This window comes from Ranitomeya imitator, chromosome 9, assembly GCF_032444005.1.
Source record: "Ranitomeya imitator isolate aRanImi1 chromosome 9, aRanImi1.pri, whole genome shotgun sequence".
Taxonomy (NCBI): domain Eukaryota; kingdom Metazoa; phylum Chordata; class Amphibia; order Anura; family Dendrobatidae; genus Ranitomeya; species Ranitomeya imitator.
In genome coordinates, this window is record NC_091290.1 from 151,393,902 (window position 1) to 151,420,817 (window position 26,916).

Below are 26,916 nucleotides of genomic sequence, written 5' to 3' on the forward strand. Positions count from 1 at the left end.
TGTAAAAGAAGCTTAACAGTGGTCACAACTCAGAAGCCCCCCATGTGGTCTCATGGTGACCTCGCATACAAGTAGCTGAGACTGGGTGTGTGCTCTGCAGCATCTCTATAGAGCCACTGTGTGACGTGTCCGCCTAGTACCTCTTGATTTACTATGTGCCGGGGAGTGTAGCAGAGCACTAGTGCAGCTCGCTCACGTCTGCAGCATTACCCTGCAGTGCTGTCCCCCTACTACTGCACCTGACATATGGAAATGCAATGTGTGACAATGTTGGGTGACCGAGCATGCCCACAACACTCTCCCATAGGTGCGAATAGGTGATATCACAACACTCCTATAGGAATCAATAGCTGAGGTCACAGCCAGGGTCAGTCTGGCCGACTGGGAAACCGAAAACTCCTCTGGTGGGCCCACCCCCTGACCAGCACACCTCCTGCCTCCTTCACATTAGTGCCTGCTCTGCCCTGTATTCTGATCTGGTGCATTATTCTATACCCGGTGCTGCCTTCTGCACTGCTCAGTAAGGCTGGTTTCACACTTACGTACAGCTGCGTACATCCTCCCTTAAAATCCGCATGCATCCTGGGTACCCATCTCATTGGGTACGCAGGGACACGCGTTGTTTGTGGATGCGTCCGCATGCGGCGTTTTGACGTGCTCACTGAGTGCATGGGAACGCAACTTTTTACATTCCCGTGCAGTCGGCGGGCACGTCAAAACACCGCATGGGGACGCATCCACAAACAACGCGTGTCCCTGCGTACCCAATGAGATGGGTACCCAGGATGCATGCGGAATTTAAGAAAGGATGTACGCAGCCGTACGTAAGTGTGAAACCAGCTTACAAGTGACGTGCAGTGAGCGCTTTCTCATCACCTGCTGCTGCGGCTTCTAGTGATCTCATTGCGCTCACCGCTCTCTCAGCTGCGCAGCGCTCGATGAGATCAGTAGAAGCCGCAGCAGCAGGTGATGAGAAAGCGCTCACTGCATGTTACTGAGCAGTGCAGACGGCGGCACCCGGATAGAATAACGCACTCGCCTCACAGCCGGCGCCATCACCGACTGAGACTGCGCACACAGCACTGGCGTCTACAGTGGAGGTGATTTTTGGAGGGAATGATGTCACCGGAAGGGGCGGGGCCTTCAGGTCAGTGAAAACTGGACAACCGGAAGCAGCGCTGTGCTGAGAGGAGGTAACTGACAGGCCGCACCATGGAGGAGAGGACCGAGTGGCTGCACCATGGAGCCGTGTGAGGAGAGGACTGAGGGGCTGAACCATGGAGGAGTGTGAGGAGAGGACTGAGGGGCCGCACCATGGAGGAGTGTGAGGAGAGGACTGAGTGGCTGCACCATGGAGGAGTGTGAGGAGAGGACTGAGGGGCTGCACCATGGAGCCGTGTGAGGAGAGGACTGAGAGGCCGCACCATGGAGGAGTGTGAGGAGAGGACTGAGAGGCCGCACCATGGAGGAGTGTGAGGAGAGGACTGAGAGGCCGCACCATGGAGGAGTGTGAGGAGAGGACTGAGTGGCTGCACCATGGAGGAGTGTGAGGAGAGGACTGAGGGGCCGCACCATGGAGGAGTGTGAGGAGAGGACTGAGAGGCCGCACCATGGAGGAGTGTGAGGAGAGGACTGAGTGGCTGCACCATGGAGGAGTGTGAGGAGAGGACTGAGGGGCCGCACCATGGAGGAGTGTGAGGAGAGGACTGAGTGGCTGCACCATGGAGGAGTGTGAGGAGAGGACTGAGAGGCCGCACCATGGAGGAGTGTGAGGAGAGGACTGAGTGGCTGCACCATGGAGGAGTGTGAGGAGAGGACTGAGTGGCTGCACCATGGAGCCGTGTGAGGAGAGGACTGAGTGGCTGCACCATGGAGCCGTGTGAGGAGAGGACTGAGTGGCTGCACCATGGAGGAGTGTGAGGAGAGGACTGAGGGGCTGCACCATGGAGGAGTGTGAGGAGAGGACTGAGTGGCTGCACCATGGAGCCGTGTGAGGAGAGGACTGAGGGGCTGCACCATGGAGGAGTGTGAGGAGAGGACTGAGTGGCTGCACCATGGAGCCGTGTGAGGAGAGGACTGAGTGGCTGCACCATGGAGGAGTGTGAGGAGAGGACTGAGAGGCCGCACCATGGAGCCGTGTGAGGAGAGGACTGAGTGGCTGCACCATGGAGCCGTGTGAGGAGAGGACTGAGTGGCTGCACCATGGAGGAGTGTGAGGAGAGGACTGAGGGGCCGCACCATGGAGCCGTGTGAGGAGAGGACTGAGTGGCTGCACCATGGAGCCGTGTGAGGAGAGGACTGAGTGGCTGCACCATGGAGGAGTGTGAGGAGAGGACTGAGGGGCTGCACCATGGAGGAGTGTGAGGAGAGGACTGAGTGGCTGCACCATGGAGGAGTGTGAGGAGAGGACCGAGGGGCTGCACCATGGAGCCGTGTGAGGAGAGGACTGAGTGGCTGCACCATGGAGGAGTGTGAGGAGAGGACTGAGTGGCTGCACCATGGAGGAGTGTGAGGAGAGGACCGAGGGGCTGCACCATGGAGCCGTGTGAGGAGAGGACTGAGTGGCTGCACCATGGAGCCGTGTGAGGAGAGGACTGAGTGGCTGCACCATGGAGGAGTGTGAGGAGAGGACTGAGAGGCCGCACCATGGAGGAGTGTGAGGAGAGGACTGAGGGGCCGCACCATGGAGCCGTGTGAGGAGAGGACTGAGTGGCTGCACCATGGAGGAGTGTGAGGAGAGGACTGAGGGGCCGCACCATGGAGGAGTGTGAGGAGAGGACTGAGGGGCCGCACCATGGAGGAGTGTGAAGAGAGGACCGAGGGGCCGCACCATGGAGGAGTGTGAGGAGAGGACTGAGGGGCCGCACCATGGAGGAGTGAGAGGAGAGGACTGAGGGGCCGCACCATGGAGCCGTGTGAGGAGAGGACCGAGGGGCCGCTGTTGTGAATTCTGTGGCTGAATTCACTCCTGTGGTCACAAGGGGTACTGCAGCTTCTGAGCTTCCTCCCTCAGGTGTTCTGGTGAGCTCGTTAACTGCTTCATTACTTAACTCCGCCTGATGCTGCTATCCTTGCTCCTTGTCAATGGTCCAGTGTTGGATCTGAGCTTCTCCTGATTGTTCCTGTGACCTGCTGCTCTGTATAGCTAAGTGCTTTTTGCTTTTTTGTTGCTTTTTTTCTGTCCAGCTTGTCTTTTGTTTCGCTGGAAGCTCTGAGACGCAAAGGGTGTACCGCCGTGCCGTTAGTTCGGCACGGTGGTTTTTTTTTGCCCCCTTTGCGTGGTTTTGCTTTAGGGTTTTTTGTAGACTGCAAAGTTCGCTTTACTAACCTCGCTCTGTCCTAGAATATCGGGCCCCACTTTGCTAAATCTATTTCATCCCTACGTTTTGTCTTTTCATCTTACTCACAGTCATTATATGTGGGGGGCTGCCTTTTCCTTTGGGGAATTTCTCTGGGGCAAGTCAGGCCTATTTTTCTATCTTCAGGCTAGCTAGTTTCTTAGGCTGTGCCGAGTTGCCTAGGTAGTTGTTAGGCGCAATCCACAGCCGCTTTTAGTTGTGTTTAGGATAGGATCAGGTGTGCAGTCTACAGAGTTTCCACGTCTCAGAGCTCGTTCTTGTATTTTTGGGTATTTGTCAGATCACTGTGTGCGCTCTGATCGCTAAGCACACTGTGTTTCTGGATTGCCTTCATAACACCTGTCATTAGCAAACATAACAGTACAAGGAGCCAAACTAATGATTCTCAATAGAGGGAAAGAAAAAGTTCTGACATCATTTTTTTTTTTTTTTTTCTGCTCTGTGTTCACTTTTTTTTTTTCCTCTAGACATTTGGGTGATTCTGGACACAGGTGTGGACATTCAGGGTCTGTGCTCTTCAATGGATAATCTCGTTATAAATGTACAAAAAATTCAAGATACTATTGATCAGAAATCTATGTTAGAACCAAGAATTCCTATTCCTGATTTGTTTTTTGGAGATAGAACTAAGTTTCTAAGTTTCAAAAATAATTGTAAGCTATTTCTGGCCTTGAAACCTCATTCTTCTGGTAATCCTATTCAACAGGTTTTGATTATTATTTCTTTTTTGCGCGGCGACCCTCAAGACTGGGCATTTTCTCTGGCGCCAGGAGACCCTGCATTGAGTAGTGTCGATGCGTTTTTCCTGGCGCTCGGATTGCTGTACATAGTAACATAGTAACATAGTTAGTAAGGCCGAAAAAAGACATTTGTCCATCCAGTTCAGCCTATATTCCATCATAATAAATCCCCAGATCTACGTCCTTCTACAGAACCTAATAATTGTATGATACAATATTGTTCTGCTCCAGGAAGACATCCAGGCCTCTCTTGAACCCCTCGACTGAGTTCGCCATCACCACCTCCTCAGGCAAGCAATTCCAGATTCTCACTGCCCTAACAGTAAAGAATCCTCTTCTATGTTGGTGGAAAAACCTTCTCTCCTCCAGACGCAAAGAATGCCCCCTTGTGCCCGTCACCTTCCTTGGTATAAACAGATCCTCAGCGAGATATTTGTATTGTCCCCTTATATACTTATACATGGTTATTAGATCGCCCCTCAGTCGTCTTTTTTCTAGACTAAATAATCCTAATTTCGCTAATCTATCTGGGTATTGTAGTTCTCCCATCCCCTTTATTAATTTTGTTGCCCTCCTTTGTACTCTCTCTAGTTCCATTATATCCTTCCTGAGCACCGGTGCCCAAAACTGGACACAGTACTCCATGTGCGGTCTAACTAGGGATTTGTACAGAGGCAGTATAATGCTCTCATCATGTGTATCCAGACCTCTTTTAATGCACCCCATGATCCTGTTTGCCTTGGCAGCTGCTGCCTGGCACTGGCTGCTCCAGGTAAGTTTATCATTAACTAGGATCCCCAAGTCCTTTTCCCTGTCAGATTTACCCAGTGGTTTCCCGTTCAGTGTGTAATGGTGATATTGATTCCCTCTTCCCATGTGTATAACCTTACATTTATCATTGTTAAACCTCATCTGCCACCTTTCAGCCCAAGTTTCCAACTTATCCAGATCCATCTGTAGCAGAATACTATCTTCTCTTGTATTAACTGCTTTACATAGTTTTGTATCATCTGCAAATATCGATATTTTACTGTGTAAACCTTCTACCAGATCATTAATGAATATGTTGAAGAGAACAGGTCCCAGTACTGACCCCTGCGGTACCCCACTGGTCACAGCGACCCAGTTAGAGACTATACCATTTATAACCACCCTCTGCTTTCTATCACTAAGCCAGTTACTAACCCATTTACACACATTTTCCCCCAGACCAAGCATTCTCATTTTGTGTACCAACCTCTTGTGCGGCACGGTATCAAACGCTTTGGAAAAATCGAGATATACCACGTCCAATGACTCACCGTGGTCCAGTCTATAGCTTACCTCTTCATAAAAACTGATTAGATTGGTTTGACAGGAGCGATTTCTCATAAACCCATGCTGATATGGAGTTAAACAGTTATTCTCATTGAGATAATCCAGAATAACATCCCTCAGAAACCCTTCAAATATTTTACCAACAATAGAGGTTAGACTTACTGGCCTATAATTTCCAGGTTCACTTTTAGAGCCCTTTTTGAATATTGGCACCACATTTGCTATGCGCCAGTCCTGCGGAACAGACCCTGTCGCTATAGAGTCACTAAAAATAAGAAATAATGGTTTATCTATTACATTACTTAGTTCTCTTAGTACTCGTGGGTGTATGCCATCCGGACCCGGAGATTTATCTATTTTAATCTTATTTAGCCGGTTTCGCACCTCTTCTTGGGTTAGATTGGTGACCCTTAATATAGGGTTTTCATTGTTTCTTGGGATTTCACCTAGCATTTCATTTTCCACCGTGAATACCGTGGAGAAGAAGGTGTTTAATATGTTAGCTTTTTCCTCGTCATCTACAACCATTCTTTCCTCACTATTTTTTAAGGGGCCTACATTTTCAGTTTTTATTCTTTTACTATTGATATAGTTGAAGAACAGTTTGTGATTAGTTTTACTCTCCTTAGCAATGTGCTTCTCTGTTTCCTTTTTGGCAGCTTTAATTAGTTTTTTAGATAAAGTATTTTTCTCCCTATAGTTTTTTAGAGCTTCAATGGTGCCATCCTGCTTTAGTAGTGCAAATGCTTTCTTTTTACTGTTAATTGCCTGTCTTACTTCTTTGTTTAGCCACATTGGGTTTTTCCTATTTCTAGTCCTTTTATTCCCACAAGGTATAAACCGCTTACACTGCCTATTTAGGATGTTCTTAAACATTTCCCATTTATTATCTGTATTCTCATTTCTGAGGATATTGTCCCAGTCTACCAGATTAAGGGCATCTCTAAGCTGTTCAAACTTTGCCTTCCTAAAGTTCAATGTTTTTGTGACTCCCTGACAAGTCCCCCTAGTGAAAGACAGGTGAAACTGCACAATATTGTGGTCGCTATTTCCTAAATGCCCAACCACCTGCAGATTTGTTATTCTGTCAGGTCTATTAGATAGTATTAGGTCTAAAAGTGCTGCTCCTCTGGTTGGATTCTGCACCAATTGTGAAAGATAATTTTTCTTGGTTATTAGCAGAAAACTGTTGCCTTTATGGGTTTCACAGGTTTCTGTTTCCCAGTTAATATCCGGGTAGTTAAAGTCCCCCATAACCAGGACCTCATTATGGGTTGCAGCTTCATCTATCTGCTTTAGAAGTAGACTTTCCATGCTTTCTGTTATATTTGGGGGTTTGTAACAGACCCCAATGAGAATTTTGTTACCATTTTTCCCTCCATGAATTTCAACCCATATGGACTCGACATCCTCATTCCCTTCGCTAATATCCTCCCTTAAAGTGGACTTTAGACAAGACTTTACATAGAGACAAACCCCTCCTCCTCTCCGATTTTTACGATCCTTTCTAAACAGACTGTAACCCTGTAAGTTAACTGCCCAGTCATAGCTTTCATCTAACCATGTCTCGGTTATTCCCACTATGTCGGTTAATCCTCTAAACTGCATGCTCGCAAACGCCAGAAGCCTGACAAACAAGATGGAAGAACTAGAAGCAGAAATATCTACAGGTAACTTTGACATAGTGGGAATAACCGAGACATGGTTAGATGAAAGCTATGACTGGGCAGTTAACTTACAGGGTTACAGTCTGTTTAGAAAGGATCGTAAAAATCGGAGAGGAGGAGGGGTTTGTCTCTATGTAAAGTCTTGTCTAAAGTCCACTTTAAGGGAGGATATTAGCGAAGGGAATGAGGATGTCGAGTCCATATGGGTTGAAATTCATGGAGGGAAAAATGGTAACAAAATTCTCATTGGGGTCTGTTACAAACCCCCAAATATAACAGAAAGCATGGAAAGTCTACTTCTAAAGCAGATAGATGAAGCTGCAACCCATAATGAGGTCCTGGTTATGGGGGACTTTAACTACCCGGATATTAACTGGGAAACAGAAACCTGTGAAACCCATAAAGGCAACAGGTTTCTGCTAATAACCAAGAAAAATTATCTTTCACAATTGGTGCAGAATCCAACCAGAGGAGCAGCACTTTTAGACCTAATACTATCTAATAGACCTGACAGAATAACAAATCTGCAGGTGGTTGGGCATTTAGGAAATAGCGACCACAATATTGTGCAGTTTCACCTGTCTTTCACTAGGGGGACTTGTCAGGGAGTCACAAAAACATTGAACTTTAGGAAGGCAAAGTTTGAACAGCTTAGAAATGCCCTTAATCTGGTAGACTGGGACAATATCCTCAGAAATGAGAATACAGATAATAAATGGGAAATGTTTAAGAACATCCTAAATAGGCAGTGTAAGCGGTTTATACCTTGTGGGAATAAAAGGACTAGAAATAGGAAAAACCCAATGTGGCTAAACAAAGAAGTAAGACAGGCAATTAACAGTAAAAAGAAAGCATTTGCACTACTAAAGCAGGATGGCACCATTGAAGCTCTAAAAAACTATAGGGAGAAAAATACTTTATCTAAAAAACTAATTAAAGCTGCCAAAAAGGAAACAGAGAAGCACATTGCTAAGGAGAGTAAAACTAATCCCAAACTGTTCTTCAACTATATCAATAGTAAAAGAATAAAAACTGAAAATGTAGGCCCCTTAAAAAATAGTGAGGAAAGAATGGTTGTAGATGACGAGGAAAAAGCTAACATATTAAACACCTTCTTCTCCACGGTATTCACGGTGGAAAATGAAATGCTAGGTGAAATCCCAAGAAACAATGAAAACCCTATATTAAGGGTCACCAATCTAACCCAAGAAGAGGTGCGAAACCGGCTAAATAAGATTAAAATAGATAAATCTCCGGGTCCGGATGGCATACACCCACGAGTACTAAGAGAACTAAGTAATGTAATAGATAAACCATTATTTCTTATTTTTAGTGACTCTATAGCGACAGGGTCTGTTCCGCAGGACTGGCGCATAGCAAATGTGGTGCCAATATTCAAAAAGGGCTCTAAAAGTGAACCTGGAAATTATAGGCCAGTAAGTCTAACCTCTATTGTTGGTAAAATATTTGAAGGGTTTCTGAGGGATGTTATTCTGGATTATCTCAATGAGAATAACTGTTTAACTCCATATCAGCATGGGTTTATGAGAAATCGCTCCTGTCAAACCAATCTAATCAGTTTTTATGAAGAGGTAAGCTATAGACTGGACCACGGTGAGTCATTGGACGTGGTATATCTCGATTTTTCCAAAGCGTTTGATACCGTGCCGCACAAGAGGTTGGTACACAAAATGAGAATGCTTGGTCTGGGGGAAAATGTGTGTAAATGGGTTAGTAACTGGCTTAGTGATAGAAAGCAGAGGGTGGTTATAAATGGTATAGTCTCTAACTGGGTCGCTGTGACCAGTGGGGTACCGCAGGGGTCAGTATTGGGACCTGTTCTCTTCAACATATTCATTAATGATCTGGTAGAAGGTTTACACAGTAAAATATCGATATTTGCAGATGATACAAAACTATGTAAAGCAGTTAATACAAGAGAAGATAGTATTCTGCTACAGATGGATCTGGATAAGTTGGAAACTTGGGCTGAAAGGTGGCAGATGAGGTTTAACAATGATAAATGTAAGGTTATACACATTGGAAGAGGGAATCAATATCACCATTACACACTGAACGGGAAACCACTGGGTAAATCTGACAGGGAGAAGGACTTGGGGATCCTAGTTAATGATAAACTTACCTGGAGCAGCCAGTGCCAGGCAGCAGCTGCCAAGGCAAACAGGATCATGGGGTGCATTAAAAGAGGTCTGGATACACATGATGAGAGCATTATACTGCCTCTGTACAAATCCCTAGTTAGACCGCACATGGAGTACTGTGTCCAGTTTTGGGCACCGGTGCTCAGGAAGGATATAATGGAACTAGAGAGAGTACAAAGGAGGGCAACAAAATTAATAAAGGGGATGGGAGAACTACAATACCCAGATAGATTAGCGAAATTAGGATTATTTAGTCTAGAAAAAAGACGACTGAGGGGCGATCTAATAACCATGTATAAGTATATAAGGGGACAATACAAATATCTAGCTGAGGATCTGTTTATACCAAGGAAGGTGACGGGCACAAGGGGGCATTCTTTGCGTCTGGAGGAGAGAAGGTTTTTCCACCAACATAGAAGAGGATTCTTTACTGTTAGGGCAGTGAGAATCTGGAATTGCTTGCCTGAGGAGGTGGTGATGGCGAACTCAGTCGAGGGGTTCAAGAGAGGCCTGGATGTCTTCCTGGAGCAGAACAATATTGTATCGTACAATTATTAGGTTCTGTAGAAGGACGTAGATCTGGGTATTTATTATGATGGAATATAGGCTGAACTGGATGGACAAATGTCTTTTTTCGGCCTTACTAACTATGTTACTATGTTACTATGTTACTATGTTACTATGTCAAAGTTACCTGTAGATATTTCTGCTTCTAGTTCTTCCATCTTGTTTGTCAGGCTTCTGGCGTTTGCGAGCATGCAGTTTAGAGGATTTTGTTTTGTTCCAATCTCCTCACTGTGGATTGTTTTAGAAATGTTCTTACCTCCCTTCTGAGTATGTTTTCCTGGGTCGTCTTTGTTCGAGTCTAATGTTTTTCTTCCCGTCCCCTCTTCTTCTAGTTTAACGCCCTCCTGATGAGTGTAGCGAGTCTTCTGGCGAATGTGTGTTTCCCAGGTTTGTTGAGGTGTAGTCCGTCTCTGGCGAGGAGTCCATCATACCAGTAATTCACACCGTGGTCCAGGAATCCAAATCCTTGTTGTCTGCACCATCGTCTTAGCCAGTTGTTTGCATCAAGGATCCTGTTCCATCTCCTGGTGCCATGCCCGTCTACTGGAAGGATAGAAGAAAAAACTACCTGTGCATCCAGTTCCTTTACTTTCTTCCCCAACTCTTCAAAGTCCTTGCAGATTGTCGGTAGGTCCTTCCTTGCCGTGTCATTGGTGCCAACATGTATCAGAAGAAATGGGTGGACGTCCTTGGAGCTGAAGAGCTTTGGTATCCTATCGGTCACATCCTTGATCATCGCACCTGGAAGGCAGCATACTTCTCTTGCAGTTATGTCCGGTCTGCAGATGGCTGCTTCTGTGCCTCTCAGTAGTGAGTCTCCCACCACCACCACTCTTCGTTGCTTCTTGGCTGTACTTTTTGCTGTCACTTGTTGCTGTGTGCCCTTTTCTTTTTTGCTTGCTGGTATTGCTTCATTCTTAGGTGTGCCATCTTCATCCTCTACAAAGATTTGATATCGGTTCTTCAGTTGTGTGGTTGGTGATTTCTCCATGGTCTTCTTGCTTCTTTTGGTCACATGCTTCCACTCATCTGCTTTTGGAGGTTCTCTGACACTTTTTGCACCTTCTGTGACCAGTAGAGATGCTTCTGTTCTGTCTAGAAAGTCTTCATTCTCTTTGATGAGTTTCAAAGTTGCTATTCTTTCTTCCAGACCCCGCACGTTTTCTTCTAAAAGGGCCACTAGTCTACACTTCTGACAGGTGAAATTGGATTCTTCTTCTGGTCGATCTGTGAACATGTAGCACATGCTGCAGCTCACCATGTAGGTTGTCACATCTGCCATGTTGCTCCTAGATCCTGCTGACTTGCTGTGTGTTTTCCTTCTTGTGTAATCTACTCAGCCAAGCTCTCTTGCAATAATGTCCTACAGGCAAAAAAAGGTTTGGTGATGCTTTCGAAGCAGCTGGTCCCGGCTGTACCCAACGATCTTCTAGCTTAGGGAGACTTCGCTTCTCCCAGAAGGCACCTGGAATATGCAAATTAGCCTCCTGAAGCTTGAATCCCTGGTTTGGTGATGCTTTCGAAGCAGCTGGTCCCGGCTGTACCCAACGATCTTCTAGCTTAGGGAGACTTCGCTTCTCCCAGAAGGCACCTGGAATATGCAAATTAGCCTCCTGAAGCTTGAATCCCTGGTTGAGCCTGGTACGATGAGCCTAATTCAGTGGATCAGGCTGAGAAAAATTTGCTGGCTTTGTGCCAGGGTCAGGATGATATAGAAGTATATTGTCAGAAATTTAGGAAATGGTCAGTACTCACTCAGTGGAATGAATCTGCGCTGGCAGCTATGTTCAGAAAGGGTCTCTCTGAGGCTCTTAAGGATGTCATGGTGGGATTTCCTATGCCTGCTGGTTTGAATGAGTCTTTGTCTTTGGCCATTCAGATCGGTCGACGCTTGCGCGAGCGTAAATCTGTGCACCATTTGGCGGTACTGCCTGAGGTTAAACCTGAGCCTATGCAGTGCGATAGGACTATGACTAGAGTTGAACGGCAGGAATACAGACGTCTGAATGGTCTGTGTTTCTACTGTGGTGATTCCACTCATGCTATTTCTGATTGTCCTAAGCGCACTAAGCGGTCCGCTAGGTCTGCCGTCATTGGTACTGTACAGTCCAAATTCCTTCTGTCCATTACCTTGATATGCTCTTTGTCATCGTTTTCTGTCATGGCGTTTGTGGATTCGGGCGCTGCCCTGAATCTGATGGATTTGGATTATGCTAAACGTTGTGGGTTTTTCTTGGAGCCTTTGCGGTGTCCTATTCCATTGAGAGGAATTGATGCTACACCTTTGGCCAAGAATAAACCTCAATACTGGGCCCAGCTGACCATGTGCATGGCTCCTGCACATCAGGAAGTTATTCGCTTTCTGGTGTTGCATAATCTGCATGATGTGGTCGTGTTGGGGTTGCCATGGCTACAAACCCATAATCCAGTATTGGATTGGAATTCCATGTCGGTGTCCAGCTGGGGTTGTCAGGGGGTACATGGTGATGTTCCATTTTTGTCGATTTCGTCATACACCCCTTCTGAGGTCCCAGAGTTCTTGTCTGATTATCAGGATGTATTTGAAGAGCCCAAGTCCGATGCTCTACCTCCGCATAGGGATTGTGATTGTGCTATCAATTTGATTCCTGGTAGTAAATTCCCTAAAGGTCGATTATTTAATTTATCCGTGCCCGAACACGCCGCTATGCGCAGGTATGTGAAGGAATCCCTGGAGAAGGGACATATTCGCCCATCGTCATCACCACTGGGAGCAGGGTTCTTCTTTGTAGCCAAGAAGGATGGTTCGCTGAGACCTTGTATAGATTACCGCCTTCTTAATAAGATCACGGTTAAATTTCAGTATCCCTTGCCATTGTTATCTGACTTGTTTGCTCGGATTAAGGGGGCTAGTTGGTTCACTAAGATAGATCTTCGTGGTGCGTATAATCTGGTGAGAATCAGGCAAGGAGATGAATGGAAAACTGCATTCAATACGCCCGAGGGTCATTTTGAGTATCTAGTGATGCCGTTCGGACTTGCCAATGCTCCATCTGTGTTTCAGTCTTTTATGCATGACATCTTCCGTGAGTATCTGGATAAATTCCTGATTGTTTACTTGGATGACATTTTGATCTTCTCAGATGATTGGGAGTCTCATGTGAAGCAGGTCAGAATGGTTTTTCAGGTCCTGCGTGCTAACTCTTTGTTTGTGAAGGGATCAAAGTGTCTCTTCGGTGTGCAGAAAGTTTCATTTTTGGGGTTCATCTTTACCCCTTCTACTATCGAGATGGATCCAGTTAAGGTCCAAGCCATCCAGGATTGGATTCAGCCGACATCTCTGAAAAGTCTGCAAAAGTTCCTGGGCTTTGCTAATTTTTATCGTCGCTTCATCTGTAGTTTTTCTAGCATTGCCAAACCATTGACCGATTTGACCAAGAAGGGTGCTGATTTAGTTAATTGGTCTTCTGCTGCTGTGGAAGCTTTTCAGGAGTTGAAGCGTCGTTTTTGTTCTGCCCCTGTGTTGTGTCAACCTGATGTTTCTCTTCCGTTCCAGGTCGAGGTTGATGCTTCTGAGATTGGAGCAGGGGCGGTTTTGTCACAGAGAGGTTCTGATTGCTCAGTGATGAAACCATGTGCTTTCTTTTCCAGGAAGTTTTCGCCCGCTGAGCGTAATTATGATGTGGGCAATCGAGAGTTGCTGGCCATGAAGTGGGCATTCGAGGAGTGGCGTCATTGGCTTGAAGGAGCTAAGCATCGCATGGTGGTATTGACTGATCATAAGAACTTGACTTATCTCGCGTCTGCCAAGCGCTTGAATCCTAGACAGGCCCGTTGGTCGTTATTTTTTGCCCGCTTCGACTTTGTGATTTCGTACCTTCCGGGCTCTAAAAATGTGAAGGCGGATGCTCTGTCTAGGAGTTTTGTGCCCGACTCTCCGGGTTTATCTGAGCCAGCGGGTATCCTCAAGGAAAGAGTCATTGTGTCTGCCATCTCCCCTGATTTGCGGCGGGTGCTGCAAAAATTTCAGGCGAATAAACCTGTTCGTTGTCCAGCAGAGAAACTGTTCGTCCCTGATAGGTGGACTAATAAACTTATCTCTGAACTTCATTGTTCGGTGTTGGCTGGTCATCCTGGAATCTTTGGTACCACAGAGTTAGTGGCTAGATCCTTCTGGTGGCCATCTCTGTCACGGGATGTACGTACTTTTGTGCAGTCCTGTGGGATTTGTGCTAGGGCTAAGCCCTGCTGTTCTCGTGCCAGTGGGTTGCTTTTGCCCTTGCCGGTCCCAAAGAGGCCTTGGACACATATTTCGATGGATTTCATTTCTGACCTTCCCGTTTCTCAAAAGATGTCAGTCATTTGGGTGGTCTGTGATCGCTTTTCTAAAATGGTCCATCTGGTGCCCTTGGCTAAATTGCCTTCCTCCTCTGATTTGGTACCTTTGTTCTTTCAGCATGTGGTTCGGTTGCATGGCATTCCTGAGAATATTGTTTCTGACAGAGGTTCCCAGTTTGTTTCAAGGTTTTGGCGAGCCTTTTGTGGTAGGATGGGCATTGACCTATCCTTTTCCTCGGCTTTCCATCCTCAGACTAATGGCCAGACCGAACGAACCAATCAGACCTTGGAAACATATCTGAGATGTTTTGTTTCTGCAGACCAGGATGATTGGGTGTCCTTTTTGCCGTTGGCTGAGTTCGCCCTTAATAATCGGGCCAGCTCGGCTACCTTGGTTTCTCCATTTTTTTGCAATTCTGGGTTCCATCCTCGTTTCTCTTCAGGACAGGTTGAGTCTTCGGACTGTCCTGGTGTGGATTCTGTGGTGGATAGGTTGCAGCAGATCTGGACTCAGGTAGTGGACAATTTGATCTTGTCCCAGGAGAAAGCTCAACTTTTCGCTAATCGCAGACGCCGTGTGGGTCCCCGACTTCGTGTTGGGGATCTGGTTTGGTTATCTTCTCGTCATATTCCTATGAAGGTTTCCTCTCCTAAATTTAAACCTCGTTTTATTGGTCCGTATAGGATTTCTGAGGTTCTGAATCCTGTGTCTTTTCGTTTGACCCTCCCAGACTCCTTTTCCATACATAATGTATTCCATAGGTCGTTGTTGCGGAGATACGTGGCACCTATGGTTCCATCTGTTGAGCCTCCTGCCCCGGTTTTGGTGGAGGGGGAATTGGAGTATATTGTGGAGAAGATTTTGGATTCTCGTGTTTCTAGACGGAAACTCCAGTATCTGGTTAAATGGAAGGGTTATGCTCAGGAAGATAATTCCTGGGTTTTTGCCTCTGATGTTCATGCTTCCGATCTTGTTCGTGCCTTTCATGCGGCTCATCCTGGTCGGCCTGGGGGCTCTGGTGAGGGTTCGGTGACCCCTCCTCAAGGGGGGGGGTACTGTTGTGAATTCTGTGGCTGAATTCACTCCTGTGGTCACAAGTGGTACTGCAGCTTCTGAGCTTCCTTCCTCAGGTGTTCTGGTGAGCTCGTTAACTGCTTCATTACTTAACTCCGCCTGATGCTGCTATCCTTGCTCCTTGTCAATGTTTCAGTGTTGGATCTGAGCTTCTCCTGATTGTTCCTGTGACCTGCTGCTCTGTATACTAAGTGCTTTTTGCTTTTTTGTTGCTTTTTTTCTGTCCAGCTTGTCTTTTGTTTCGCTGGAAGCTCTGAGACGCAAAGGGTGTACCGCCGTGCCGTTAGTTCGGCACGGTGGGTTTTTTTTGCCCCCTTTGCGTGGTTTTGCTTTAGGGTTTTTTGTAGACTGCAAAGTTCGCTTTACTATCCTTGCTCTGTCCTAGAATATCGGGCCCCACTTTGCTGAATCTATTTCATCCCTACGTTTTGTCTTTTCATCTTACTCACAGTCATTATATGTGGGGGGCTGCCTTTTCCTTTGGGGAATTTCTCTGGGGCAAGTCAGGCCTATTTTTCTATCTTCAGGCTAGCTAGTTTCTTAGGCTGTGCCGAGTTGCCTAGGTAGTTGTTAGGCGCAATCCACAGCCGCTTTTAGTTGTGTTTAGGATAGGGTCAGGTGTGCAGTCTACAGAGTTTCCACGTCTCAGAGCTCGTTCTTGTATTTTTGGGTATTTGTCAGATCACTGTGTGCGCTCTGATCGTTAAGCACACTGTGTTTCTGGATTGCCTTCATAACACCTGTCATTAGCAAACATAACAGGCCGCACCATGGAGGAGTGTGAGGAGAGGACTGAGGGGCCGCACCATGGAGGAGTGTGAGGAGAGGACCGAGGGGCCGCACCATGGAGGAGTGTGAGGAGAGGACCGAGGGGCCGCACCATGGAGGAGTGTGAGGAGAGGACCGAGGGGCTGCACCATGGAGGAGTGTGAGGAGAGGACCGAGGGGCCGCACCATGGAGGAGTGTGAGGAGAGGACCGAGGGGCCGCACCATGGAGGAGTGTGAGGAGAGGACTGAGGGGCCGCACCATGGAGGAGTGTGAGGAGAGGACTGAGGGGCTGCACCATGGAGGAGTGTCAGGAGAGGACTGAGGGGCCGCACCATGGAGGAGTGTGAGGAGAGGACTGAGGGGCCGCACCATGGAGGAGTGTGAGGAGAGGACTGAGGGGTCGCACCATGGAGGAGTGTGAGGAGAGGACTGAGGGGTCGCACCATGGAGCCGTGTGAGGAGAGGACTGAGGGGCTGCACCATGGAGGAGTGTGAGGAGAGGACTGAGGGGCTGCACCATGGAGGAGTGTGAGGAGAGGACTGAGGGGCTGCACCATGGAGCCGTGTGAGGAGAGGACCGAGGGGCTGCACCATGGAGGAGTGTGAGGAGAGGACTGAGGGGCCGCACCATGGAGGAGTGTGAGGAGAGGACCGAGGGGCCGCACCATGGAGGAGTGTCAGGAGAGGACTGAGGGGCCGCACCATGGAGGAGTGTGAGGAGAGGACTGAGGGGCCGCACCATGGAGGAGTGTGAGGAGAGGACTGAGGGGCCGCACCATGGAGGAGTGTGAGGAGAGGACTGAGGGGTCGCACCATGGAGCCGTGTGAGGAGAGGACTGAGGGGCTGCACCATGGAGGAGTGTGAGGAGAGGACTGAGGGGTCGCACCATGGAGGAGTGTGAGGAGAGGACTGAGGGGCTGCACCATGGAGGAGTGTGAGGAGAGGACCGAGGGGCTGCACCATGGAGGAGTGTGAGGAGAGGACCGAGGGGCCGTACCATGGAGGAGTGTGAGGAGAGGACTGAGGGGCTGCACCATTCAGCCGTGTGAGGAGAGGACTGAGTGGCTGCACCATGGAGGAGTGTGAGGAGAGGACTGAGTGGCTGCACCATGGAGGAGTGTGAGGAGAGGACTGAGTGGCTGCACCATGGAGGAGTGTGAGGAGAGGACTGAGTGGCTGCACCATGGAGGAGTGTGAGGAGAGGACTGAGTGGCTGCACCATGGAGGAGTGTGAGGAGAGGACTGAGTGGCTGCACCATGGAGGAGTGTGAGGAGAGGACTGAGTGGCTGCACCATGGAGGAGTGTGAGGAGAGGACTGAGTGGCTGTACCATGGAGGAGTGTGAGGAGAGGACTGAGGGGCCGTATGTTGTGGATTCTGTTTTTGGGCTCCCTCTGGTGGTTACTGATGGTACTGGGTGACTTGTGTTTTCTGCGGTCTCTGGTGTCCACCTGTTCTATCAGGATATGGGAGTTTCCTATTTAACCTGGCTTTCTTGTCATTTCCTCGCCGGCTATCAGTGTAATCAGTGTGTCTTGTTACCTCTGCTTCCCGCTTCTGTAAATCTTCAGGACAAGCTAAGTTTTTGATTTTCCTGTTCCACGTTTTGCTTAATTTTTGTCTTAGTCCAGCTTGCAGATATGTGATTCCTTTTTGCTGGTTGCTCTAGTGGGCTGATATTACTCCTCATGTTCCATGAGTTGGCACATGAGTTCAAGTAATTTCAGGATGGTTTTTTGTAGGGTTTTTCGCTGACCGCGCAGTTCACTTTTGTATCCTCTGCTATCTAGCTTTAGCGGGCCTCATTTTGCTGAATCTGTTTTCATAACTACGTATGTGCTTTCCTCTCATTTCACCGTCATTACATGTGGGGGGCTGCTATTTCTGTGGGGTGTTCTCTGGAGGCAAGAGAGGTCTGTGTTTCTTCTAATAGGGGAAGTTAGTCCTTCGGCTGGAGCGAGACGTCTAGGATCATCGTAGGCACGTTCCCCCGACTACAGCTAGTTGTGTGTTTAGGTTCAGGATCGTGGTCAGCTCAGTTTCCATCACCCTAGAGCTTGTTTTGTTTTTTGTGCTTGTCCTTTTGTGATCCCCTGCCATTGGGATCATGACAGTATAGCCGGCCCGAAAGTGTATCGTATTGGCTGAAGTAGGAGGAAAAGTAGTCTGAGGAAGTTTTTTTTTTTTTTTCCCCTCAGAGTTTGCTGCCTAGCATTAATTGCAGCCTGGCTGCGTCTTACCTCCTCTTAATCCTTGAATGGCTCTGACCTCAGCTGCTTATCATGGATGTCCAGAGTTTGGCTTCCAGCCTGAATAATCTTGCTGCTAAGGTTCAAAATATACAAGATTTTGTTGTACATGCTCCTATGTCTGAACCTAGAATTCCTATCCCAGAGTTTTTTTTTTCTGGAGATAGATCTAGTTTTCTGAATTTTAGGAACAATTGCAAGTTGTTTCTTTCTTTGAAATCTCGCTCCTCTGGAGACCCTGCTCAGCAAGTCAAAATTGTTATATCTTTCCTGCGGGGTGACCCTCAGAATTGGGCATTTGCATTGGCACCAGGGGATCCTGCGTTGCTCAATGTGGATGCGTTTTTTCTGGCATTGGGTTTGCTCTATGAGGAACCTAACCTAGAGATTCAGGCTGAAAAAGCTTTATTGGCTCTCTCTCAGGGGCAAGATGAAGCAGAAATATATTGTCAGAAATTTCGGAAATGGTCGGTGCTTACTCAGTGGAATGAGTGCGCCCTGGCTGCAAGATTCAGAGATGGCCTTTCTGAGACCATTAAAGATGTTATGGTGGGGTTCCCTGCGCCTACAGGTCTGAATGAGTCTATGACTATGGCTATTCAGATTGATCGGCGTTTACGGGAGCGCAAACCTGTGCACCATTTGGCGGTGTCTTCTGAACAGGCACCTGAGATAATGCAATGTGATAGAATTCAGTCCAGAAGTGAACGGCAAAACTATAGGCGGAAAAATGGGTTGTGTTTTTATTGTGGTGATTCAGCTCATGTTATATCAGCATGCTCTAAACGCACAAAAAAGGTTGATAAGTCTGTTGCCATTAGTACTTTACAGTCTAAGTTCATTCTGTCTGTGACTCTGATTTGTTCATTATCAGCCATTTCCGTCGATGCCTATGTGGATTCAGGCGCTGCCCTGAGTCTTATGGATTGGTCATTTGCCAACCGCTGTGGGTTTAGTCTGGAGCCTCTGGAAGTCCCTATTCCTTTGAAGGGAATTGACTCTACACCTTTGGCTATGAATAAACCTCAGTACTGGACACAAGTGACCATGCGTATGACTCCCGTTCATCAGGAGGTGATTCGCTTCCTGGTACTGTATAATTTACATGATGTCTTAGTGCTTGGTCTGCCATGGTTACAAACTCATAACCCAGTCTTGGACTGGAAAACGATGTCTGTGTTAAGCTGGGGATGTCAGGGGGTTCATGATGATGCACCTCCGATTTCTATCACTTCATCTACTCCTTCTGAGGTTCCTGTATTTTTGTCTGATTATCGGGATGTTTTTGAGGAGTCTAAGCTCAATTCGCTTCCTCCTCACAGGGATTGCGATTGTGCTATAGATTTGATTCCTGGCAGTAAATTTCCTAAAGGACGTTTGTTCAATCTGTCAGTGCCAGAGCATACTGCTATGCGGGATTATGTTAAGGAGTCCTTGGAAAAGGGACATATCCGTCCATCTTCGTCCCCTTTGGGAGCAGGTTTTTTTTTCGTGGCCAAAAAAGATGGTTCCTTGAGGCCTTGTATAGATTACCGTCTTTTGAATAAGATTACAGTCAAATATCAGTATCCTTTGCCATTGTTGACTGATTTGTTCGCTCGCATTAAGGGGGCTAAATGGTTCACTAAGATTGATCTTCGGGGTGCGTATAATCTTATACGAATAAAGCAAGGTGATGAGTGGAAAACCGCATTTAATACGCCTGAGGGCCATTTTGAGTATTTGGTAATGCCTTTCGGACTTTCTAATGCTCCTTCTGTCTTCCAGTCCTTTATGCACGATATTTTCCGTGAATATCTGGATAAATTTAGGATTGTGTATTTGGATGATGTTTTGGTTTTTTCTGATGACTGGGAGTCCCATGTTCAGCAGGTCAGGAAGGTGTTTCAGGTCCTGCGGGCTAATTCCTTGTTTGTAAAAGGTTCAAAGTGTCTCTTTGGAGTCCAGAAGATCTCTTTTTTGGGGTATATTTTTTCCCCTTCTACTATTGAGATGGATCCCGTCAAGGTTCAGGCTATTTGTGACTGGACGCAGCCTGCATCTCTTAAGAGTTTGCAGAAGTTCTTGGGCTTTGCTAATTTCTATCGTCGTTTTATAACTAATTTTTCTAGTGTTGTTAAGCCTTTGACGGATCTGACTAAGAAGGGTGCTGATGTTGCTGATTGGTCTCCTGCGGCTGTGGAGGCCTTTCAGGAACTTAAGCGCCGGTTTTCTTCTGCTCCTGTGTTGCGACAGCCAGATGTTTCGCTTCCTTTTCAGGTTGAGGTTGATGCTTCCGAGATTGGAGCGGGGGCGGTTTTGTCGCAGAGAAGCTCCGATTGCTCAGTGATGAAGCCATGTGCGTTCTTTTCCAGAAAGTTTTCGCCCACTGAGCGGAATTATGATGTTGGTAATCGGGAGCTTTTGGCCATGAAGTGGGCATTTGAGGAGTGGCGTCATTGGCTTGAGGGTGCTAGACATCGTGTGGTGGTCTTGACTGATCACAAAAATCTGATTTACCTTGAGTCTGCCAAGCGTCTGAATCCTAGACAGGCTCGTTGGTCACTGTTTTTCTCCCGTTTCAATTTTGTGGTTTCATACCTGCCAGGTTCAAAGAATGTGAAGGCGGATGCTCTTTCTAGGAGTTTTGTGCCTGACTCCCCTGGAAATTCTGAGCCCACTGGTATCCTTAGGGATGGGGTGATTTTGTCGGCTGTCTCCCCAGACTTCCGACGTGCTTTGCAGGAGTTTCAGGTGGCTAAACCTGATCGTTGTCCGCCTGAGAGACTGTTTGTTCCGGATAATTGGACCAGTAGAGTCATCTCCGAGGTCCATTCTTCTGCGTTGGCAGGTCATCCTGGAATATTTGGTACTAGAGACTTGGTGGCCAGGTCTTTTTGGTGGCCTTCCTTGTCGAGGGATGTGCGTTCTTTTGTGCAGTCTTGTGAAGTTTGCGCTCGGGCTAAGCCTTGCTGTTCTCGGGCCAGTGGATTGTTGTCACCTTTGCCTATCCCGAAGAGGCCTTGGACGCACATTTCCATGGACTTTATTTCGGATCTCCCTGTCTCTCAAAAAATGTCCGTCATCTGGGTTGTGTGTGACCGCTTTTCTAAGATGGTTCATCTGGTACCCTTGCCTAAGTTACCTTCCTCCTCTGAGTTGGTCCCTCTGTTTTTTCAGAACGTGGTTCGTTTGCATGGGATTCCGGAGAACATCGTTTCTGATAGGGGATCCCAGTTTGTGTCTAGATTTTGGCGTACGTTCTGTGCTAAGATGGGCATTGATTTGTCCTTTTCGTCTGCATTCCATCCTCAGACGAATGGCCAGACGGAACGAACTAATCAGACCTTGGAAACTTATTTAAGGTGTTTGGTTTCTGCTGATCAAGATGACTGGGTTACCTTTTTGCCGCTTGCCGAATTTGCCCTTAATAATCGGGCTAGTTCTGCTACCTTGGTTTCTCCTTTCTTTTGTAATTCGGGGTTTCATCCTCGTTTTTCCTCTGGTCAGGTGGAGCCTTCTGATTGTCCTGGAGTGGACATGGTGGTGGATAGGTTGCATCAGATTTGGAGTCATGTGGTGGACAATTTGAAGTTGTCCCAGGAGAGGGCTCAGCAGTTTGCTAATCGCCGTCGCCGCGTGGGTCCTCGACTTCGTGTTGGGGACTTGGTGTGGTTGTCTTCTCGTTTTGTTCCTATGAAGGTCTCTTCTCCTAAGTTCAAGCCTCGGTTCATCGGTCCCTATAGGATCTTGGAAATTCTTAACCCTGTGTCGTTTCGATGGATCTCCCGGCATCGTTTGCTATTCATAATGTGTTCCATCGGTCGTTGTTGCGGAGGTATGAGGTACCTGTTGTTCCTTCGCTTGAACCTCCTGCTCCGGTGCTGGTGGAGGGAGAATTGGAGTATGTTGTGGAGAAGATCTTGGATTCTCGTGTTTCCAGACGGAAACTCCAATATTTGGTCAAGTGGAAGGGTTATGGTCAGGAGGATAATTCTTGGGTGGTTGCCTCGGATGTTCATGCTGATGATTTTTTCGTGCATTTCATAGGGCTCATTCTGGTCGCCCTGGTGGTTCTCGTGAGGGTTCGGTGACCCCTCCTCAAGGGGAGGGTACTGTTGTGGATTCTGTTTTTGGGCTCCCTCTGGTGGTTACTGATGGTACTGGGTGACTTGTGTTTTCTGCGGTCTCTGGTGTCCACCTGTTCTATCAGGATATGGGAGTTTCCTATTTAACCTGGCTTTCTTGTCATTTCCTCGCCGGCTATCAATGTAATCAGTGTGTCTTGTTACCTCTGCTTCCCGCTTCTGTAAATCTTCAGGACAAGCTAAGTTTTTGATTTTCCTGTTCCACGTTTTGCTTAATTTTTGTCTTAGTCCAGCTTGCAGATATGTGATTCCTTTTTGCTGGTTGCTCTAGTGGGCTGATATTACTCCTCATGTTCCATGAGTTGGCACATGAGTTCAAGTAATTTCAGGATGGTTTTTTGTAGGGTTTTTCGCTGACCGCGCAGTTCACTTTTGTATCCTCTGCTATCTAGCTTTAGCGGGCCTCATTTTGCTGAATCTGTTTTCATAACTACGTATGTGCTTTCCTCTCATTTCACCGTCATTACATGTGGGGGGCTGCTATTTCTGTGGGGTGTTCTCTGGAGGCAAGAGAGGTCTGTGTTTCTTCTAATAGGGGAAGTTAGTCCTTCGGCTGGAGCGAGACGTCTAGGATCATCGTAGGCACGTTCCCCGGCTACAGCTAGTTGTGTGTTTAGGTTCAGGATCGCGGTCAGCTCAGTTTCCATCACCCTAGAGCTTGTTTTGTTTTTTTGTGCTTGTCCTTTTGTGATCCCCTGCCATTGGGATCATGACAGCCGTACCATGGAGGAGTGTGAGGAGAGGACCGAGGGGCCGCACCATGGAGCCGTGTGAGGAGAGGACCGAGGGGCTGCACCATGGAGCCGTGTGAGGAGAGGACTGAGGGGCTGCACCATGGAGACGTGTGAGGAGAGGACCGAGGGGCTGCACCATGGAGACGTGTGAGGAGAGGACCGAGGGGCTGTACCATGGAGACGTGTGAGGAGAGGACCGAGGGGCTGCACCATGGAGACGTGTGAGGAGAGGACTGAGGGGCCGCACCATGGAGGAGTGTGAGGAGAGGACTGAGGGGCTGCACCATGGAGACGTGTGAGGAGAGGACTGAGGGGCCGCACCATGGAGGAGTGTGAGGAGAGGACTGAGGGGCCGTACCATGGAGGAGTGTGAGGAGAGGACTGAGGGGCTGTACCATGGAGGAGTGTGAGGAGAGGACTGAGGGGCTGCACCATGGAGGAGTGTGAGGAGAGGACCGAGGGGCTGCACCATGGAGGAGTGTGAGGAGAGGACCGAGGGGCTGCACCATGGAGGAGTGTAAGGAGAGGACCGAGGGGCCGTACCATGGAGGAGTTTGAGGAGAGGAGTGTGAGGAGAGGACTGAGGGGCTGCACCATGGAGCTGTGTGAGGAGAGGACCGAGGGGCCGTACCATGGAGGAGTTTGAGGAGAGGAGTGTGAGGAGAGGACTGAGGGGCTGCACCATGGAGCTGTGTGAGGAGAGGACTGAGGGGCTGCACCATGGAGACGTGTGAGGAGAGGACCGAGGGGCTGCACCATGGAGGAGTGTGAGGAGAGGACTAAGGGGCTGCACCATGGAGCCGTGTCAGGAGAGGACTGAGGGGCTGCACCATGGAGCCGTGTACAGATGGGAATGAGGACGCAGGCTCAGTGTGAGTACTCTGAAGATGTATTTTGGAAAGGGCTGAGGCAACTTGAATAGGGAAGATGATGATGAAGGGCCAGAATTGGAATAGATGCACTTTTTCTGGGCGGCTGTGGTCTGCTCTTTTTAGGCTAGCCCCCAGCTGTGAACTTTGGCAAGGCTTGTTGTCAAAACTGGGGGGCATCTCATGTTCTTTTTTACAATTATTTAAATAATTAAAAAAAACTAGAGTGGGAACCCCGCTATTCTTGATAACCAGCCTTGTTAACCCCTTCAAGTCGCGGCCCTTTTTCATTTTTGCGTTTTCGTTTTTCACTTCCCTCCTTCCCTGAGCCATAACTTTTTTATTTTTCCGTCAATATGGTCATGTGAGGGCTTATTTTTTGCGGGACAAGTTGTAGTTTTGAACGACACCATTGGTTTTACCATGTCTTTTACTAGAAAACGGGGAAAAAATTCCAAGTGCGGTGAAATTGCAAAAAAAGTGCAATCCCACACTTGTTTTTTGTTTGGCTTTTTTGCTAGGTTCACTAAATGCTAAAACTAACCTGCCATTATGATTCTCTTTTATCTAAGTGGTGAAAAAAAATTCCAAACTTTGCTAAAAAAAAAAGAAAAGAAAAAAAAGTGCCATTTTCCGATACCCGTAGCGTCTCCATTTTTCGTGATCTGGGGTCGTGTGAGGGCTTATTTTTTGCGTGCCGAGATGACGTTTTTAATGATACCATTTTTGCGCAGATACATTCTTTTGATCGCCCGTTATTACATTTTAATGCAATGTCGCGGCGACCAAAAATACGTAATTCTGGCGTTTCGGATTTTTTTCTCGCTACGCCGTTTAGCGATCAGGTTAATGCTTTTTTTAATTGATAGATCGGGCGATTCTGAACACGGTGATACCAAATACGTGTAGGTTTGGTTTTTTTTATTGTTTTATTTAGGATGGGGCGAAAGGGGGGTGATTTAAACTTTTATATTTTTTTCATATTTTTAAAAACATTTTTTTTTACTTGTGCCATGCTTCAATAGCCTCCATGGGAGGCTAGAAGCTGGCATAGCCTGATCGGCTCTGCTACATAGCAGTGATCATCAGATCGCTGCTATGTAGCAGAAATGCAGGTGTGCTGTGAGCGCCGACTACAGGGGGGCGCTCACAGCAGACCTGCATCAGTAACCATAGAGGTCTCAAGGACCTCTATGGTTACCTTCCTGATGCATCGCCGACCCCCGATCATGTGACGGGGGTCGACGATGACGTCATATCCGGCCGCCCGGCCGGATGCGGTAGTTAAATGCCGCTGTCTGTGTTTGACAGCGGCATTTAACAGGTTAATAGCGGCGGGTGAATAGCGATTTCACCCGCCGCTATTGCGCACACATGTCAGCTGTACAAAACAGCTGACATGTCGCGACTTTGATGTGGGCTCACCGCCGGAGCCCACATCAAAGGGGGATTCACGGCATGCGCAGTAGATGTACGGCGCATGTCGTGAAGGGGTTAAAGGGACTCTGTCACCTGAATTTGGAGTGAACAATTTTCAGCCATAGGCGGGGTTTTCGGGTGTTTGATTCACCCTTTCCTTACCCGCTGGCTGCATGCTGGCTGCAATATTGGATTGAAGTTCATTTTCTGTCCTCCGTAGTACACGCCTGCACAAGGTAATCTTGCCTTGCGCAGGCGTGTACTATGGAGGACAGAGAATTAACAGCTAACATAGAAAAAATACATACCATGAGATACGGCCTTCCCAAAACCCTGTCTGATGACAAATGCACACTTAGCAGGATGCAGCAGGCCTCCACTGATAAAGGCTAGGGGCGGCACAGGTGCAAACTACTTGATAAAAACAGCCACCCCAACCAAACATTGCAGGGGTTGGCTGCCTAGCAGAAAAAATGCACATTAAAATGACTCACATAGGACGCCAGTCACACTGATAAGTGTGGTGCACAGTGTCTGTGTGCAACCTATTGATGACGCCCCTTGTATTAACAGGCGGGCTGCCCAGCACTAAAAAAATGCAGCACACAGTGACAGACGCCCCAGAAAAACCTAGCCAACATAAAGAGGCCTGGCCACATCCTGCAAAAAAGGATATGATAAAGTGCAAAAAAATGCATGCATATGATAAATGCATACACTATATGTGCATTTTTTCTGCTAGGCAGCCAACCCCTGCAATGTTTGGTTGGGGTGGCTGTTTTTATCAAGTAGTTTGCACCTGTGCCGCCCCTAGCCTTTATCAGTGAAGGCCTGCTGCATCCTGCTAAGTGTGCATTTGTCATCAGACAGGGTTTTGGGAAGGCCGTATCTCATGGTATGTATTGGACAGAGAATTAACTTCAATGCAATATTGCAGCCAGCGGGTAAGGAAAGGGTGAATCAAACACCCGAAAACCCCGCCTCCATGGCTGAAGATTGTTCCCTCCAAATTCAGGTGACAGAGTCCCTTTAACACTGACCGCTGATGGTTGCAGCCCCCAGCTGTCTGTTTTGCCTGGCTGGTTATCAAAAATGCAGAAAAAGCCACACCGTTTTTTTTGTGTGTGTTTTTGTTTTTTTCTAATTGTTTATTTAGAGTGCAATCTGAATACTCCCTTCAGCCGCTCCTACACTCACCGTTAATGGCAGAAGCAGGCACAGGCTGATGGGGAGCAGTAGTCCTATTAGCCGACACCAGTGACTGTAGGTAAACGTTATACCTACTATCACTGCTGCGGGCTCACAACGTCATTTGAAAGTGTGGGAATCGCGACTGTCAGACAGACGGTAATGATTTTGCCTCCAATCAGAAGCCGTGTTTTGCTGCGCTACAGCATGGCAAACACTTGATGCTTGGACCCCCATTCAAGTGAATGGAGTCCGCGCACTGTTCTGGTACCCGAACCCAAAGTTTTGTTGTGTGTTTTTTTTTTTAAACTATTTTGCCGGACCTGAATATACAGAGGTCCACCCATCTCTAATC

General features: G+C 47.6%; 1 protein-coding gene across 1 annotated transcript in view; it reads left to right on the forward strand.

Annotated features, from left to right (window-relative positions):
* Positions 1-1,172: 1,172 nt before the first annotated feature.
* Positions 1,173-26,916, forward strand: part of LOC138649228 (dual specificity protein phosphatase 22-A-like) — a 61,059-nt gene continuing 35,315 nt past the window's right edge. Inside the window, exon 1 of the mRNA XM_069739440.1 lies at positions 1,173-1,193. The gene's annotated coding sequence lies outside the window, so the exon portion shown is untranslated. The remainder of the gene's footprint in view (positions 1,194-26,916) is intronic.